The sequence below is a fragment of the Castor canadensis genome, chromosome 12 (genome assembly GCF_047511655.1).
Source record: "Castor canadensis chromosome 12, mCasCan1.hap1v2, whole genome shotgun sequence".
NCBI lineage: Eukaryota > Metazoa > Chordata > Mammalia > Rodentia > Castoridae > Castor > Castor canadensis.
Genome location: NC_133397.1, coordinates 11573613 through 11591307, shown reverse-complemented (window position 1 = coordinate 11591307; position 17695 = coordinate 11573613).

Genomic DNA, 17695 nt, shown 5'->3' with positions numbered 1-17695 from the left:
ATTGTGCCATCACTGAGTGTGCATCAAAAACTAGTTTTCTCTATCTGTCAAACTCAGAGACAAGCAAGCAGGTTGTCAATGAGATCCCTGGAATGTTTTTTTCCCTAGGCTTAGAGTAGCACAGGCCCTCACTCCACTAAGGGAATATTTTTATATGCTCATCTTCTCCTCTGGTCTTTAGAGGTTGGTAGGAGACCAACAAAGGATGAAACATTACTTTCCCCATATGTACAACAGTTAGAACTAGTTTAGATATTTGAGCAGATTTCTGATTTTCTAAGTTAAATTTTAAATACATAAAATATATTTTCACCATTGCCATTCACATTAGAGACTATAGTCAGAAAACAGTCTGATTTGAAGACCATTGTGATATTTCAAGTCAGTTCTAAAATAATTATATCAGATCCTTATGCCAAAGGCTAATAGAACTATCTATACTAGATCATTGTCAAAAATGCTAACTTAAACACACCTAACCCTCAGTGAGTTTTAACTTTTTCACATACTTTAAAAATACTTAAGTCGGCTTTTCAATGTATTGCAAAATTAGCTATGTGTTCTTGTTGCTAAACATAAACTCTTGAGTGCTGTTTTGTAGAACTAATGTAAGTTACTATTCAATCAGAAGACTGCCCATTGGTTTTGATATTAAAGTAAATTAGTACATAATTTTGCAGGCTAATGTACAGATTTCTTTACAATATTAAAATAAATTTGTTGGGGTGTTTCATGAAGCCCAAGATTCAATCCCCACTACCACAACACATAGATTTGTTGAATTTAAGAGAATTTCTATTTTGATTGATTTTGGGATAGATTATCAAGGATGTTCAAGGAATGCTCTGTTGTATTCCTCTATTCCTACTATTTATCTTTACCTTGATTTCTAATTTTAACATATATTTGTGCATGTAAGTATGTACGTATATATGTATGTATATATGTATGCATGTATATGACTTTATACATATTAAGGTATAACTAATCTTAAAGGAACTGCACATATTTCATATATGGAAGTATAAACCTGTGAAATCAGCACTACAATCAGGATAATGAACATATACAAAAACACCTCAAATTTTCCTATTGTCTTTTTGAATTCCTTTTCTTACCAAGAATGGCTGGTTTGTTTTTGGTACTATAATTATATTTTATAGAATTTTAGAGAAATGGAATCATATTATGTGTATTGTTCTTTGACTTTTGTTTGTTAAGCATAATTATTTTGAGACCCATGTTTTTGTGTCTATAAAGATTTCATCCTGTTGTTTTCTTAAGTACTACTCCATTGCACAGACTTGCATATCCATGATTTATTCCACCATCCATATATTAATAGATACTTGGGTTATTTCAAGTTTGATGTGATTATAATCAAAAGTGCTATGAACATCTGTTCAGGTTTTGTATTGATATGTGCTTTTCATTTAATAAATCCCTAGCATTGAGATGATAGGTGCATGTTTCACTTTTCATAGAAATTGCGACTAAAGGTAGGTTCCTTTCTTTCTTTTCAATCTGGAAAACTTTAATTCTTACCATCTGAGTATAATGTGTTAATAGAAATGGTGAGAACAGATATGTTTGTCTTGTACTTTCCCTTAGAGCAAGAGCCTTCAGTCACTCACCACTAGGTATGAGGTAAGCTTCAGGTTTTTCAAGTTCTTTATCACTTTGATTAAGTTTTCACCTATTTCCAGCTTCCTGAGAATGTCTTATGAAGAGTGGATATCAGATTTTGGCAACTTCTTTTTCTGTATCAATTGAGGAGATTATTATTATGTTTACTTTTTATATTTTTTTATGACATAGTCAATACAGAGGTAGATTATGTTACATATTTCATTCCTAGGATAAATGCCCATTGGCTATAATATATTATACTTTTAGTTTATTGTTTTATTTTGTTGATTTTTTTATTAAGAATTTTTGCATTTATGATCATGAAGAGTACTTACCTGTAGTTTTCTTGTGGTATCTTTTTCTACTTTTGTTATTAGGTTAATGCTGGCATTATAGAATGAGTTGTGAAGTATTGTTTTTGCTTCAAATTTCTGGATGAATTTGGTTTAATTCTTCTTATTTTTTTGGATTCACCAATGATACCTGAGTGTCTAGTTATTAATATTAAAACATTTTAAATGATAAATTCAATTGGCTTAAAAGATATGGTAGTCCTCAGATTATCTGTTTGTGATGCTGGGGATAGAATCCGAGGCTTTACACATTCTGGGTAAATGATCTACCATTGAGCCCCATACCTAGGCCTGTATATATATAGTTTGTGATAGTATCACTTCTTTTATTTCAGATGTTGGTACTTTGTGTCATTCTTTTGACATAATAGAAGTTTATCAATTTATTTATTTATTTTGGTGATACTAGTATTTGAACTCAGAACCTTGCACTTGCTAGGTAAGAACACTACCATTTGAGCCACACTCTCAGTTTAGACTTTTATTGATAAACTGAAAATACAAATTCTTCTAATTTCTTGTTTTTAGTTTATTTATTTATTTTGATTTACTTTTTTCCTTTCTTTGCTTACTTTGTGTTTACTTTGCTTTTCTTTATTCAAGAATTGCAGATTGAAGATAAGGTCATTAATTAGAGAATTTTCTTCTTTTCTATAGTGTTTATTTCTACAAATTTCCCTCTCCTTTCCCTAGACATATGCCAAGAAATAAAAGCAAGTCTATCTAAACAATGAATAATAGAAAATTAAAGTTTAGCATTATGATAGGTGAGTAGTCATAGCTATTATTTCATCTTAGGACCAAGTGACATGTAAAGGCAAATTCACTGGCATAATATGTGATAGCTCAACAGAAACTCTAAAAGTTAGGCAGGCATGGAAAGATGTATTTCAAGCCCTGAATGAAAATAACTGTTGACCTCTTTTGTCCACCAAAGTTATCTTTAATAATTGAAGGAGAAGAAATAATAACCTATTATGATAAACAAAAACTAAAGGAATTCATGACTACTGAACCAGCATTGCAGAAGACACTAAAAGGAATCATGCACACAGGAGAAAGAAAGAAAAACATAACCATGAGACTATAGAAAAGAACAAATTTCATTAGAATGGAGAGAAGCAAATGATGGTTATGAAAGAAGCAAATATAAAAAAATATGACAGGAATTGGTGCATGCATTTTAATAGCAACCCTAAATGTTAATGGACTCAATTGTATAGTTAAAAGACTTGGAGTGATAGACTGGATTTAAAAACAGTAAGACCCAACTCTGTTGACTTCAAGAAACCTACTTCAATAGTAAAGAAAAACACAGGCTTAAAGTAAAAAGAAAAACATATCCCAAGGAAATGGAGGATAAAATCAAGCATGTATAGCTATACTTATATCTGAAAATTCCAATTTCAAATAAAAGAAGAGAAAAATAAGGTCACTTTATATTGATAAAAAGAATAATCATTCAAGAGGCTATTATAGTTGTAAACATAGGCACTGAGTATTAATGCAAACAATTTCATAAAACAAATATTATTGAACATAAAACTCAGACTCCACCATAACAATAAGAGGTAACTTCAATATCCCATTCTCACAAATAGGCCATCCAGATCAAAAAGTAAAAAGAAACTTCTGAATTAAGAGACATCTATAGAATATTCCACCCAACAGCTTCAGAATATACATTCTTCTCAACAGCTCACAAAACTTTCTACAAGTTAGAGCATATTTTAGAACATAAAACAAATCTTTAAAAATATTAGAAATTTGAAATAACTTCCTGTATTTTATCAGACCACAATTGAATAAAACTAGAAATCAGCAGCAAGAGAAACAGAAAATACATAAACATATAGAGACAGAACAGAATACTTTTGAATGAGCAGTGTGTTATTGAAGAAATAAGGAGAGAAATCAAAAACATTCCTAGAAACAAATGAAAGTGAAAACACAATCTATAAGAGCTTATGGGGTGTAATAAAAATGGCTCTAAGTGGGAAATAGAGGTATAAATGCCTACATTAAAAAATCAGATATAAATAAATAACCTAAATATTCTTCTAAAAAAAAAATAGAACAAGCCAATATTAAAATTTATAAAAAGAAAGAAATAATAAGGGTCAGAGCTAAAATTAATAAATTCTACAGGTTGGTTCTCAGCAAGAATAAAATATTCACAAACCCATAGTCAAATTATCAAAAAAAATTAAAAAGAGAAGAGAACCAAATTCATAAAATTAGAGGTAAAAAAAGGTAACAACAGAAAGCAGTGGAATACAAAGGACCATTAGTTTATTCTGAAAACTAGCACTTGAATGAATTGGAAAATCTGGAAGAAATGGATAAATTTCTAGATACATATGAGCTATCAAAAGTTAACCAAGAAGATACATGTAATACAGACAGGTAATAATGAGCAGTGAATTTGAAGCAATAATAACAAATCTTTCAACAAGGAAAAGGCCAGGACCAGATGGATTCACTGTTTAATTTGACCACATGCTCCTTAAAATATTCCACAAAATACAAATGAACACAAAGCTTCCAAACTCATTCTATGAAGCAAAACTCAGATTCCAAAATCAGATAAGGTCACAAAATGAAAAAAAAAAAAACTATATCCAATTTCTTTGATGAACATAGATGATAAAAATCCTCAATAAAATAGTTGTGAACCCAGTTCAATAGCTCATTAAAAAGATCATACACCATTTTCTAGTTGGTTTCATTCCAAGAATGCAAGGATAGTTCAACAAATGCAAATAGATAAATATTATATAGCATACAAACAGAACCAAGGACAAGAATCACATAATTATCTCAGTAGGTTTATAAAAATCCTTTGAAAAAATCCAGTATCCTGCTGGCATGGTGGCTTATACCTATAATTCCAAATATTCAGTAGGTGATGATTGGGAGGATCATACCTTAGGGCCAGACTGGGAAAAAAGTAAGCAATATCCTATCTCAACAAAATAATGGGTGTGGTGGTGTGCATCTGTCATCACAGGTAAGCATAAGTAGGTGGATCTCAGTCCTGTCTGACCATGACAAAAATGCTAGATCTTATAACAAAAATAACCCAAGCAAAAAGGACTCGGGCTGTAGCTCAAGCAGTAGAGTTCATGCCTAACAAGCATGAGACATTGAGTTCAAACCCCAGTACCAACTCTATCTCCCAAAAATATCAAACAACTTTTTATGATAAAAGCCTAAAGAAAGTATGAATGGGTTTATATCTCCATACAATATAAGCTATATGTGACAAACTTATAGCCAACATTATATTCAATGAGAAAGAACTTTGTCAAAATGTTCTTAAAGCTTGAAATTTTTGCCAGAGCAATAAATCAGAAGAGGGAAGTAAAATGCATAGAAATAGGAAAGAAGCCAAATTATCCCTGTTCACAGATGGTATGATCCTATACTTAAAAGACCCCAAAGACTCCACTAAAAGGCTCTTAGGTCTGTTATACACTTTCAGTAATGTGGCAAGACACAAATCAACATACAAAAAAATCAGTAGTTTTTCTACACATCAACAACAAACTCACTGAAAAAAGTCAGGCAAGCAAACTATAAAGCACTGAAGGAAGAAATTGTAGAAGATGTAAAGATCTCCCATATACATGGATCCGCAAAATCAATGTTGTTAAAATGCCCATTTTATCAACAGTGATATAGTAATTCAATGGAATCTCCATTAAAATTCCAATGATATTCTTCACAGGAGTAGAAAAAACTAGCCCAAATTATATGGAAACACAAAAGACCCTGAAAAACCAAAGTAATTCTGAACAAAAAAGAGCAATGCTGGAGGTATTACAATAGCTGACTTCAAAGTATACTACATAGCTGTAGTAATAAAACAGAATGATACTCCCAACCAAAGCAGACACATAGGTCAACAGAATAGAACACAAGGTCTAGAAATAACCATAAGCAGGCACTGACTTCCGATTCTTGACAAAGTGCACACATTTGAAAATAGACAGCCTCTTTAGTGAGTGGTTCTAGGAAAACCGGATACCCACATGGAGATGAATGAAACTGGATTCCTGTCATTCACCCTATTCCAAAATCTACCCTAAATGCATCAAATACCTTGATGTAAACTTGAAAATTTTCAACTAAAAGAGGAAATTATAGACAAAACACTTCAAAATGTAAGCATAGTCAATGACTTTTCTGAATGGGATTCTAGTAGCTCAGGAAACAAGAGCAAGAATAGACAAATGGGACTTTATTAAAACAAAAAATCTTCTTGAAAGCAAGAGAAATAGTCAACAGAGAGAAGAGATAGCCTATAGAATAGGAGAATATCTTTGCAAGATATTCATCTAACCAGGTTTACTATTCAGATTATATAACAAACTCAAATGCCAAAATAGCAAATAATCCAATTAATAAATGAGCAAATGAAATGCACAAACACTTTTCAAATGAACAAGTAAAAATAATCAATAAATGCATGAAGAAATGTTCAGAGCTGATGGTGTGGCCCACGTGGTTGAGTGCCTGCCTACCAAGTACAAAGCCCGGAGTTCAAACACCAGTACAGTCATAAAAGAAAAAGAAAAAAGAAAAATGTTAAGCATCCTTAGCCATCAGGGAAATGCAAATCAATTGTACATTGAGATTCTACCTCACTCCAGGCAGAATGGCTCTCATTAATAAGACAAAATGCTGTCTAATATGCAGGTAAAAAGAACTCTTATTCACTGCTTGTGGGAATGTTACTATGGAAACTGGTATGGAGGATTCTCAAAACATTAAAAATAAAACTTTCATATATCCAGCCATACATTTGGGTATGTACCCCAACTAATCAAAGTCAGTTTACTATAGAGCTATCTGTATACCCATGTTCATTGTGGCACTATTAAAAGTAGTCAAACTATGACTAGCATAGTTCCCCATCAATGGATGAATGGATAAAGAAAATATATAGTTTTACTTTACCATTAAGAAGAATGAAATTAGTTGTGTGTTTATTGGAAAATGGATGAGACTGGAAGAGACCATCATGTTAAATAAAATAAGCAACTCCCATAAAGACAAATATCACATGTTTTTTCTCATTTATGGCATTTGGAAGGGGAAACAAAAACAAAAACAAGTCATGAACATAGGGGAGGTACTACAGAAAGGTGGAAGGGAAAAGGAGGGGAGGAAGAGAAAGAAATGAAGGGGTGAACATGATCAAAGTATGTATGTATGGAAATGTCATAACAAAACCCCTTACTGTGTATATTAATATAAACCAATAAAAACCTCATAGAATTTTTGAAAATTTGCTTCCATCATCTTAAACTAGTCTAAGTCATTGACTTTTTAGTGTTAGCATAAAATATGAAACCTTATACTTTTCACTTCTGCATCAGATGTGAGTGTTGCAATCTTTTTTGAATGTGACACAATTGGATTTGACTTCTCTAGGCAGCAAGATTATTGGCTCTTTGTTCATGCTCATCATATTGGAAATTCCTTTTTATTTCTGGTGTAATTTTAAAATGTACTAATAAAAGGTGAGAAAATGACCAAGTGATAGGAAATGTTCCAAGTATTTCAGAAATACTGATTTTTCTTTAAAACTCTAACATTCAAGGAAAGGTACCTCTCTCCCCCTTCCTTTTATCATTTAATTGCAAGCACATTTTCACATTCCACAGCATTTTTAGGATATCTGTTGTCAGCAACTGTTTCTTAAATTACTTGTGAACTTGCAAACTGTTGACTGTCATGGCAGATACATATCAGTTTTATCCTGAGGTATGGTATGTTTTAGACATAAATAAAAAGTCAGTTAGTGACTGACTTTTGTGTGGTATTAGAAATGACACACAAAGGATCTACCAGCATTCTGGTGATGGGGGAGGAGTGCTCAACTGGGGTCTTGGGTTAGAGACTCAAGTTTGCCATTGATAAGCTATGACCTTAGCCATGCAACTTAATGTCACAAAGCCTCAACACTGGCATTTGCAAACTGAAGAACCACTGATGGTGCTCTATGCAGATCCCCTCAAATGCCTTTCACTCTTCTGGGCATCACTTCCCTCACCTTCTGTGAGGTTTGTGACTACTGCGTGGAACCTGTAACGGACTTCAGGGAACGGCTTTGGACTCCGGTAACATCGTGCTTCACTTACACTCAGAATGTTGAAGTGTCAGAGAGCTTGTATGTGTTCCATTAGGCACTTCTGGCCTTTGTACAGTGACAAGCTGATGCAGAAGTATGAAAGCCCAGTTTCCTTGCCATCGGGCTGAAAAACTGTAATTTCCAAAAGTGTAATTATTTACATTTCTGTATTTTTTAGACTTTTGCTGGGACTACCTCTGAAACCTCAACCTTGCCGGACTTCATTTCCTAACTTGCTTTTCCAGGTGTGTTTCCCTAAAAATCACTTGCATTTAAATCCTCATCTAGGGATTGGTTTCTGTAGAACCCTACCAACCTCCTTTAATCAATGTTATAGGTTAAATAAACAATACAGAATACTTTTAAGCATTTCTTATATAGCGCTTTGAAGATTTTCCAAGTAAATTCTTATGATGAGACCTGTGTAAGTCTTCAGTCTACATATCAGTGCTAGTGTATGTGGGTGGATTTGGCACTTTGAGGTCCAGATTCAAGTGAAAAAAAAATGTCATGCTAGGTGCCAGTGGCTCACATGTAATCCTACTTCATTACGAGGTAAAGATCAGGAGGATTGAGCTTTGAGGCCAACCAGGGCAAATAGTTTGTGAGACTCTATCTCAAAATTAGCCAACACAAAAAAGGGGCTGGTGGAGTGGTTCAAGTGGTAGAACGCCTGCCTAGCAAATGTGAGGTCTTGAATTCCAAGCCCAGTACCACACACACACACAAAAAGCCACAATTTCATTTTATAAAATTTACTTCTTTCATCTTAGCAATAACTTGTGGTGGGAAGTATGGAATTTTTAGATAAGAAAGTAGAAAGTGGACAAGAAAGTAGAAAAGACCCAATCACTTGTTTGTACACCTAGGGAATTGGACTCAAAGTCCAATGGCACACAAGTCTTGTGGGTAAATATTTTTTCTCAAAACCTCTTGATTCCTTCATTCCCTCACCTGCCTGCCTCCTTCCACCAACACCTCAACATCATGCTTAATTTATGAGAAATCTTTTAATTTATGAGATATTATGTTAGGAATGTGGGGAGCAAGAATAAATTAATACAATGCTTTAGAAGACTTAACGTTCAGAAGAATCAAAGCTGAAGTGATACTGAATGAGATCTTTCTCAAATTCTTCTAAAATCATCCCAAACAGTAACATAGAGAAAATAACGACCATATCTTGTCCATATTCTTTTAAAGAAAGCATTTGACATTGTTTTTTATGACACAGCCTTTATGACTTTTTTTCCAAATAATTTGGTTACTGCACAGCAGCTTTTCTCATGAAAAAGTGTATGATAACTTTAAGAAGACAATAATAAAATTAAAGAACTTATTCACAAGGAAAGAGTGGAAGCATGTCAATTAAGGTTCAAGGGAATCTTGACTTTAACTGGAGTCTCACAGCGGGAGCAAAACACACAAGAGACTAGGGTTCCTGCTAGGCAGCAAAAAGTAACTTTCTCATTGTGAAAAGAAGTCACTCTTATAGAGTCACTTGGAGATAGGCGTCTAGTAGGTAATTAGCACCTTTCTTTTCCTTATAACTGACAGCAGACTTGAAGTTCTGAATCTGCCCAAGTGGTAAGAAAATGATAAAGGCTTTTAAAATATTAGTTATCTTCTTAGGGTGTGAGTGAGTCCCTGGGAAACTGTATTCAAATGCAGATTCTTAGGCTGCATTTGCAGATTCTGCCAGTTCTGTTTCTTTTGTTAAGAATACAGATCAGATATCTCAACTGTAATGTACATTTCCTTGTTCTTCACATCTAGAAACACTATTGGCAAAATATTATTTGAATATAGACCATTATTTCTAACAAAGAAGTTAGGTGATGCTTTATTTGGTTTTGCTCTTAATATCTTACAATAACTTTAATATGTGCCCCAGAAAATGGTTATGGTAGAGAATGAAAGCACCTGTGATGAGAGGACTTCCCCACCACCCCTAAGGAATGGATAAAATAAATGATGATACTTAGAGACGAAAAGGATTCTGAATATGTGTTAAATGTTAACAGTTACTCTGTTTAAATGAACTACTGAAGAAAGATTAGATTTTTTTTTCTGAATATCTTTGAGAAAACAAGTGAAGATTAATGAGTAGAAGTAATGAATAGACAGATCATATACACAGATTCCAAATGGTAGAGTTATCCCACCTGGACCACCTCAAATAAAGTGAGTTCCAAATTCCCAGGGAGGTAGAATAAAATGTATAGACAATTCTTGTTCCAGAGCTATATCTGCTTCCTTCCGTTTCAGCAAGAAAACAAACCTTTTCTAACTAGTAGGAGAATAGTGCCTGTCCACGGTGCTCCTGTATAGGAAGTTTTCTTTCCCCCTTTGGAGTCATTGTGTCCCTTCTAAATCCATTGAGCGAGGGGGAGAAATGACCCAAACACTGTATGCACATATGAGTAAAAGAAAAAAATAAATAAAAAAATCCATTGAGTGATTATAATTTCCAGAAATGCAAAAGGAAAGATGGAAATGTCCTTGTTGGTAGTGAAATACAAATTAAACTAATGAGATATCACTTAATCCATCAAATGGGAGCATTATATGAATTACAATATTTATTTTTTGTTGAGGATGTGAAGAAATAGTATTCTAATACCTGCTGGTGTGAATATGTTTTATGGCATCTTTATTGTTATGCAATTTTAAAGACACTAAAATTTAAAGTGCATATGTTCTGATCTATCAATAATTTACTCCTGGAAATGTATGTTATATAAGCCAATGGTTTTTGCATTACTATCCATATAGAAAGAAAGATATCAGGAAGATACCTAAAGATGAGTAATTGGTTATATAAATTATGATGCATCAACACCATGGAATTAAACTATCAGGAGGAATAGATTAGAATTTTATCATTTTACTGGGGGAATGTTTATTGTGTTTGAGAAATGCAAAAGGCAGGAAATCTGTTTAACATTTTAATTTTTAAAAAGTCATCATTCAGAAATGTACAAATATTTTAAAATTTAGAATTATGTGTTTGTCTGTATAGCATATTTTATGTTACGATTAAACACAGAATAAAGAAGGAAAGATGCTCTCATGCTTTACCTAAAAGGGTAGCAATATGGGAAGGGAGAGCAAGGTAAAAGGAAGGAAGTAGGCAAACTGAAAAGCAAAATAAACAAAAGATATAGTATGTATCATATGGTTCCACATTTTTGTACATTGTATAATTATGTGTGTGTGATGAAAAATGTATAAAACCTTTTCCTGAGAGTTTGAGGAAAGTATTACATACATATTTTAATAGCAGATTTAAAAATCTAAATGATGGCTATTACTTGGTAAATAATAAAGTCAGATTGCAACATATATTTTGCTTATTTACATCTTTGCTTATTTCAGCTATGACTAATGCAGCTTGCATTTAAAAATGTGAATAATCTGAAATATAATTGCAGAAATAACAAGATGAGGACATTAGCTGAAGTTTTCAGTTATTTTTTATAAACAATAACAAAAATCTCACGTTGGGTATCTGACCATCCACTCATGACTGAAGGGTCTATGCATCCAAGCATAACACTATCAATATTCTTATTGAGTTGATTTCTTGATGAATTTGCCTCATTTATCTCTATGAAAGAACACTGATTTCTTTCACTTGAACAAACATTAAGGCATTGTTGAGTATCATCCAACTCGATAAGTCAATGGTAATTTTAGGCAAGAAAAAAATGTCCTGGTTTTAATTGAATAGGGCCTACAGAACAAGGTCTATAGTATAAAAGCTTAATTGCTTCAACCTTTCCATCTTCAGTTTTGTTTAATTTAACACTTGAGTGAAACACTCAGCAGAAGGAAACACACTGCCTTGGACATATCTAATTCCTTTTTAGGTCATTTACAGGTTTTAACTAAATACCAAAATTAAGGAGTTTAGTGTGTGTCAGCAAATATTATTCCTGAAGCTATATGTGTGGATTCTGATATTTCATGTACACTAAATCTATCAAGTAATAATTGTTTTCCTGGAGCTTATAGGCATGAAACATTTTTAAAGTGACTCTGTGTGGTGATGTGACTTTCAGCCTAAATTTTTCAGACAGAAATGAATAAGTCTCTTAAGTCAGGAGGGGATGTACCTTCATTTTTGAATTCCACCACTTTCCAATTACTGATGCAGGCCTGGGAGCACTCCCTCAGAAAAGGACCTGTCTGGCTCTCACTAGACCCACCTCCTGCAGAATCTCATAACTCAGCTGCAAAAGTCCTCTCAAGGTGAAACCCGCCAAGTATTCTTCCAGACCCAGATGTGAATTTTATAAACATTATCTCAGACTTTGGTAAAAGCTATTTAAATAAAAGGAAATAAATCTAAAGTCTTCTTAGCTAGGTGCTCAGTAACATATCCCCAGTTGAGAAGAACAGGGCAAATATTAATTTAATACCCAAAATGTTGGTTTTAATTATAATGCTAGCTCATCAATCCCATCCCTTCACGTCTTCCTTTTATTCTTTTGTCCTTTCTAATATTTACCAAGAATTTGAGTTCCTACTGTGAGTCAAGTACTGATCTAGTTATTGGTTTACTGTATCTGCTGTAACAAATTGCCATTTCATGGCTTGAGATAACAAAAATTCATTCTCTTGCAGTTTTAGAGCCCCGAATTACAAACTGAGTCATACACAGCTAAATTAAGGTGTCAGCAGGGCTGTGCTCCCCCACCCCGTCAGGAGTCTGTAGGGGAGAACCACTTGCTGTTTCTACTTCTGGCTGTGGTCCTATCACGCAACTCGCTCTTGTTGTCATACTGCTTTTTCCCTTCTGTGTCAGTTCTCCCTCTGCCTTTCTCTTATAAGGACATATATAGTATTTAAGATCCTTAATCACATCTATAAAGTTTCTTTATACCATAGTAGATAACCTTTGCAGGTTTCTGGAATTGGAATCTGGGTTTCTTTAGTGACCAATATTCAGCCTGTCACACTGAGAAATAAAAAAATATTTAATATGAATCTGACTTCAAACAAGCTCACCAAGAGACTTGTAAGCAGATGAATACTCTGAGAGCACAGTATTTTCCTGAAAGGAAATGGTTTAGAATTAAGTGTTTCCCCACTATTAATTTCAGTTACAGACTGAGTAAGAATCAATGCCTCTTGAATATATGAATGAAAAAGTAAAATCTAGTAACAATGTAGGTCTCTTTCTATGCTTGTCTGGATATTTATGTCCTAGTACCTGGATTTTGTATGTTGTTATTTTATATGGTAAAATACAGCTGTGATTCAACCATTAATTTTGAGATGAGGTAATCATTCTGGATTCAGGTCATCCCTAAACAGAATCACAAGGGTTCTTAAAAGAGTGTGGCAGAAGGAGATTTGAAAGCAAATGAAGGGAAAGCAAAATGATGTTGAAAACAGGAAGATTTGGAGATGAAAATCTGCTGGCTCTGAAGATAGAAGGAGAGTCTGAACCAAGGAATGCAAACCCAAGAAATCTAACATTAGAGGTTAAAGTAGTCTAGGAAGTGATTCTTCCCTGAGAAGGAAGTACAGACCCACTAACTTTTACCTCAAGCCCATACATCACGGTCCTCCCCCAACCTCATGCATCATTAGGGAAGAAAGAAGGGGAGAGTTATGGCCTTTGGCTTTGCAGAGGGATCAAGGCGGAGAAGAAATTCCTTATGTAGGGCCTTGAGAAATTGGCTTTTTAGTCACCAAGCATCATCCAGTAAACCACAAAGCTGGACTGGGTGGGACAAGTCAGATCTTAGACTCTTGATCCCCAGAACTGAAAATACATAAATGTCTATTGTTTAAGGGTAATTAGTTTTTGCTAATTTTTTAAAGCAGCCATAGAAAATTGACACAATATTTTTAGTTGAGGGGGTTTCTTTACACTAATGGCATCAATCAAGAATGGAAATTTAAAAAATGCCATTGAAAATAACAAAAAATTTCAAATACTTAGGGACAAATCTGCTAAAAATTTATGGCCTGTGTATATAACACTATTAACTAAAGATTAAAGACTTAAAGAGAATAATATATTATATTCATGGACAGGAAGACAGTATTTGTGTGTGTGTGAGAGAGAGAGAGAGAGAGAGAGAAAGAGAAACAGAGAGAGATTTTGAAAGTGAGTATCTTTCTGTATATTAAGATATCCATTCTTCCTGCCAAATTCTAATAAGGGAATTTTTTATAAAGATCGATATCCTTAATCTCAAATTTATACGGAAATATAAATAGTCTACTATTGTCCAAACGTCTTGAAAATAAACACAATATTTTAGGACTTGAATGTTTTCTGCAATTACACATACAGAAAGAGCACTGAGAGATGAGAGACAGAATCCAGTACTGCCACTCACTCACAACTCCAGACCTTCTTCTTTTGAAGTCTAGGTCTCTGTCTGTACCATCTGAGGTATAATTTCCCTTCATTTCCTAATGTTCTCTCCTAAATTACTATGCTCTAACAGAATTTCCTACATTTGATGCTGTACACATTATAAATATTCAACTCTCCGGGGAGGAGCTATCAAATCAGGAAAATAACATTGATACAATTCATGTACTTCAGAACTGGATTCTAATCTAGAAAGAACACAAGGGTTAGGCAAAGTAATCTATCCTACACAGATTTCTCATGTCTATTTCTGGTCCAGAATCCAATTTAGGAACACATGTTGCATTTAGTTTTCACTTCTTCCTACTCTCCTTTATTCTGAAATACTTCCTTAGTATTTCTGTTTTATTCATCACTTGGTAATTTTATGAGGTACTGCCCATTTGTGTTTTGTTATGTCTTTCAGACTAGGTGAGTCTGATTGTTCATCATAATTGTATTTAGAGGATAGAATTTTGACAGGAATCCCACAGAAGGGGTGTCATATCTTTCTCAGTATGTCATATCAAAGTATGCAGATTGTCAACATATCTCATTTATGGAGCTTGGGTGAATGGTATATGAAAATTCTGTGTATAATTTTGTATAAATATAAATGATAAATGCAAAGTTTAAATAATACCTACTCTTAAGTGGTAAGATATTTGATAAATTTATACAGCTTTAAATGTTTAGTGTATGATGTAAAAAATTAAAAGAATTAATATCTCCCTAAAGTGTCATACATATCAGAATGATAAAATTCTGGAGAAGTAATGGAGTTCTCTAAGGAGCAGATCATGATGGGTAACATCCAGGTCTCCTACCAGACCTGGAGCTGAGTTGGGCTCTGCCATTTAGTGGCACTATAATCATGGACAATACAGTGTAATGATGGTAATTAGTCAACATTTATTGGCAATTTCTTTGGTCCATATGTTGTCTGAAGATATGTATATTATTCCAGTTAATCCTATGACAACAGTGTGAATTTTATATTGCAATTATTCCTATTTTAGAAGTGAGATAACTGTACTAGAGTTAAGTAACTTCCTCATTTTCACAGAGCTAGATAGTAGTGGAACCAAATTTAAAGCCATCTGCATCTAAGTCCCATGTTGATCACCACTATTCTGTTGTAATCCCTAACATTGCTAATTACTATTTTCTCATTTGGGAACTAGAGATAGTAATCCTACTTGTATTACAGGAGTGTATTATTCAATAAAGAAGGCATTTATATTTGTGACTGACTCCTGTTAGGAATACAATAAAAATTTTTAGTATTCCATAGTTGTCATTGTACCCTGACTTTACTGGGGGAAGAAAAAGATACTCCAAATTTAAATAATAGTGTGAGCAAATACAAATTTAAACCTTAACTCAGTGACTAATTTAGTACCTCTCCCCACCCCCACCATCACCAGAAAGTGATAGTTATGCTACAAGTGGCAGATCTTTTTATAATAATGCAGTGTATTCCCAGGTATGAATTAAAAACATAATTTACTTGTAAACTCATTAGGGATCAGTTCTAGCTGCACTTACTAAAGAGAAGAAATAGAAGCCTTTGTTTCCAGGAGCAAATGAGAGCACACAGTAGCAGCCTTGTTTCTGGAACAGGTGTATGACTTGATCTTTCACCAACTGTCCCACTCCAAGAAGAGCTCCAAATCACAAAGCCCTTTTGGAGAATGGCAGGAGTCATCTCTGCATAGTATGATAAAAGACTGGTAATGTTTCCATAACTAAAAGTAATTAGCCATCATAAGCCATTTCCATTTATTGGACCTCTGTCTCCATAATCACAAAATGAGGGAACTGGGTTAGAGAAATTTTAATGTACTCCAAAGCCTAATAATTGAATTATGCTATGGAATGCTTGATTATTAAATTCACCATCACTTTGGGCTTTTAGAGCAGGCATTGAGAAATCAACCAACTAACAATCTCATACCGAGAGCAGTATTAAATGTTAATGTTTTTCATAAATTGTACAGCATTTTTCTCAAAGTTCTAGAGTTTGAAACATGCTTTTCCCCTGTGCTTGTGGTCACTTGCCTGACTTCTTATTGCAATGCACAAACCCAGGTTTTGTCTGTTTGCTCAAAATTCAAAAGTACTCTATAGACTCTGAAATCACCTTACATTAACTTTGTTTACCATAAGCAAAAGTATGTCCATACAATCTCTGCTTTTAACCTGCCTTGTTAACTTTCCTGAGCAATACCAAAGGACACAAGAAGTTCCCATCACTGTTTGGTAAAGTACCATTTTAAAATTTTGATTGATTGCATATGAAAGGTGTTCTGAAGCCCTCAGGAAGAACACATGTTCTGTGAATTTCCTTACATGTGCCAAGCATTTTATCATCAAGGTTAAAAAAGGCAGCATAAGACGGAGTCAATGAGAGCATGTGGTTCTTAATCTTCTCTCAGCCTATATGTTTTCAAGTTCTATCAAGTTGAAAACAAGATCAACAAAGTAATACCAAGATGCCAAATAAAATGGACAATTTATGCCATTTTAGTGCAATTGATCTGTGCTTTATTTTTTCCAGAAAATTTGGCTAGCAAATAGTCCAAACAATACTCCTTAATATGCTCTTAAACTTGAGTTTTCTTCAGCAGTGAAATATCTTTTCTTTACTTTGATAGAAATTTTCAGTACTCTTTATGCATATTTTATTTATGTGAAATGGGGTATAGTCAATAACCATTATGATTGCATTTGATAAAGAGTATTAAGTCTCATTTTAAAATAAGGAATCCTGATATCATGTTCCAAATACAGAATATTCTAAACTAGGCACTGGAGAATAGGAAGGGATGGATTCAGAGAGAATGGTGACAATTTTGTGTTCAGTTTGTTGTCACTAGTGAGGAAGAAGTGATGCTCATAAGTTAATTGAATGCAAAGGAGAGTTGAACACTTGAAAGTGAACAGATAGCTTAAGAAGAGGCAAAAGATGGGGCTGTGGTTCAATGTAGAATCTTGTCTAGCATACACAGTGCCCTGGGTTTGATCCCCAGAAGCCAAAAGAAGCAAAAAAGCACAAAGGGAAGCAAACAGAATATGATTTTAAAATAGAGTGTGCTTTCATTTTATTAGCATAGAGAGATTAGAGAATTCTATGAAAAGGGTTTATTACTTATGTGGGGGCAGTACTCAGTAATCAAGTGGTTAAAATAAATGAGC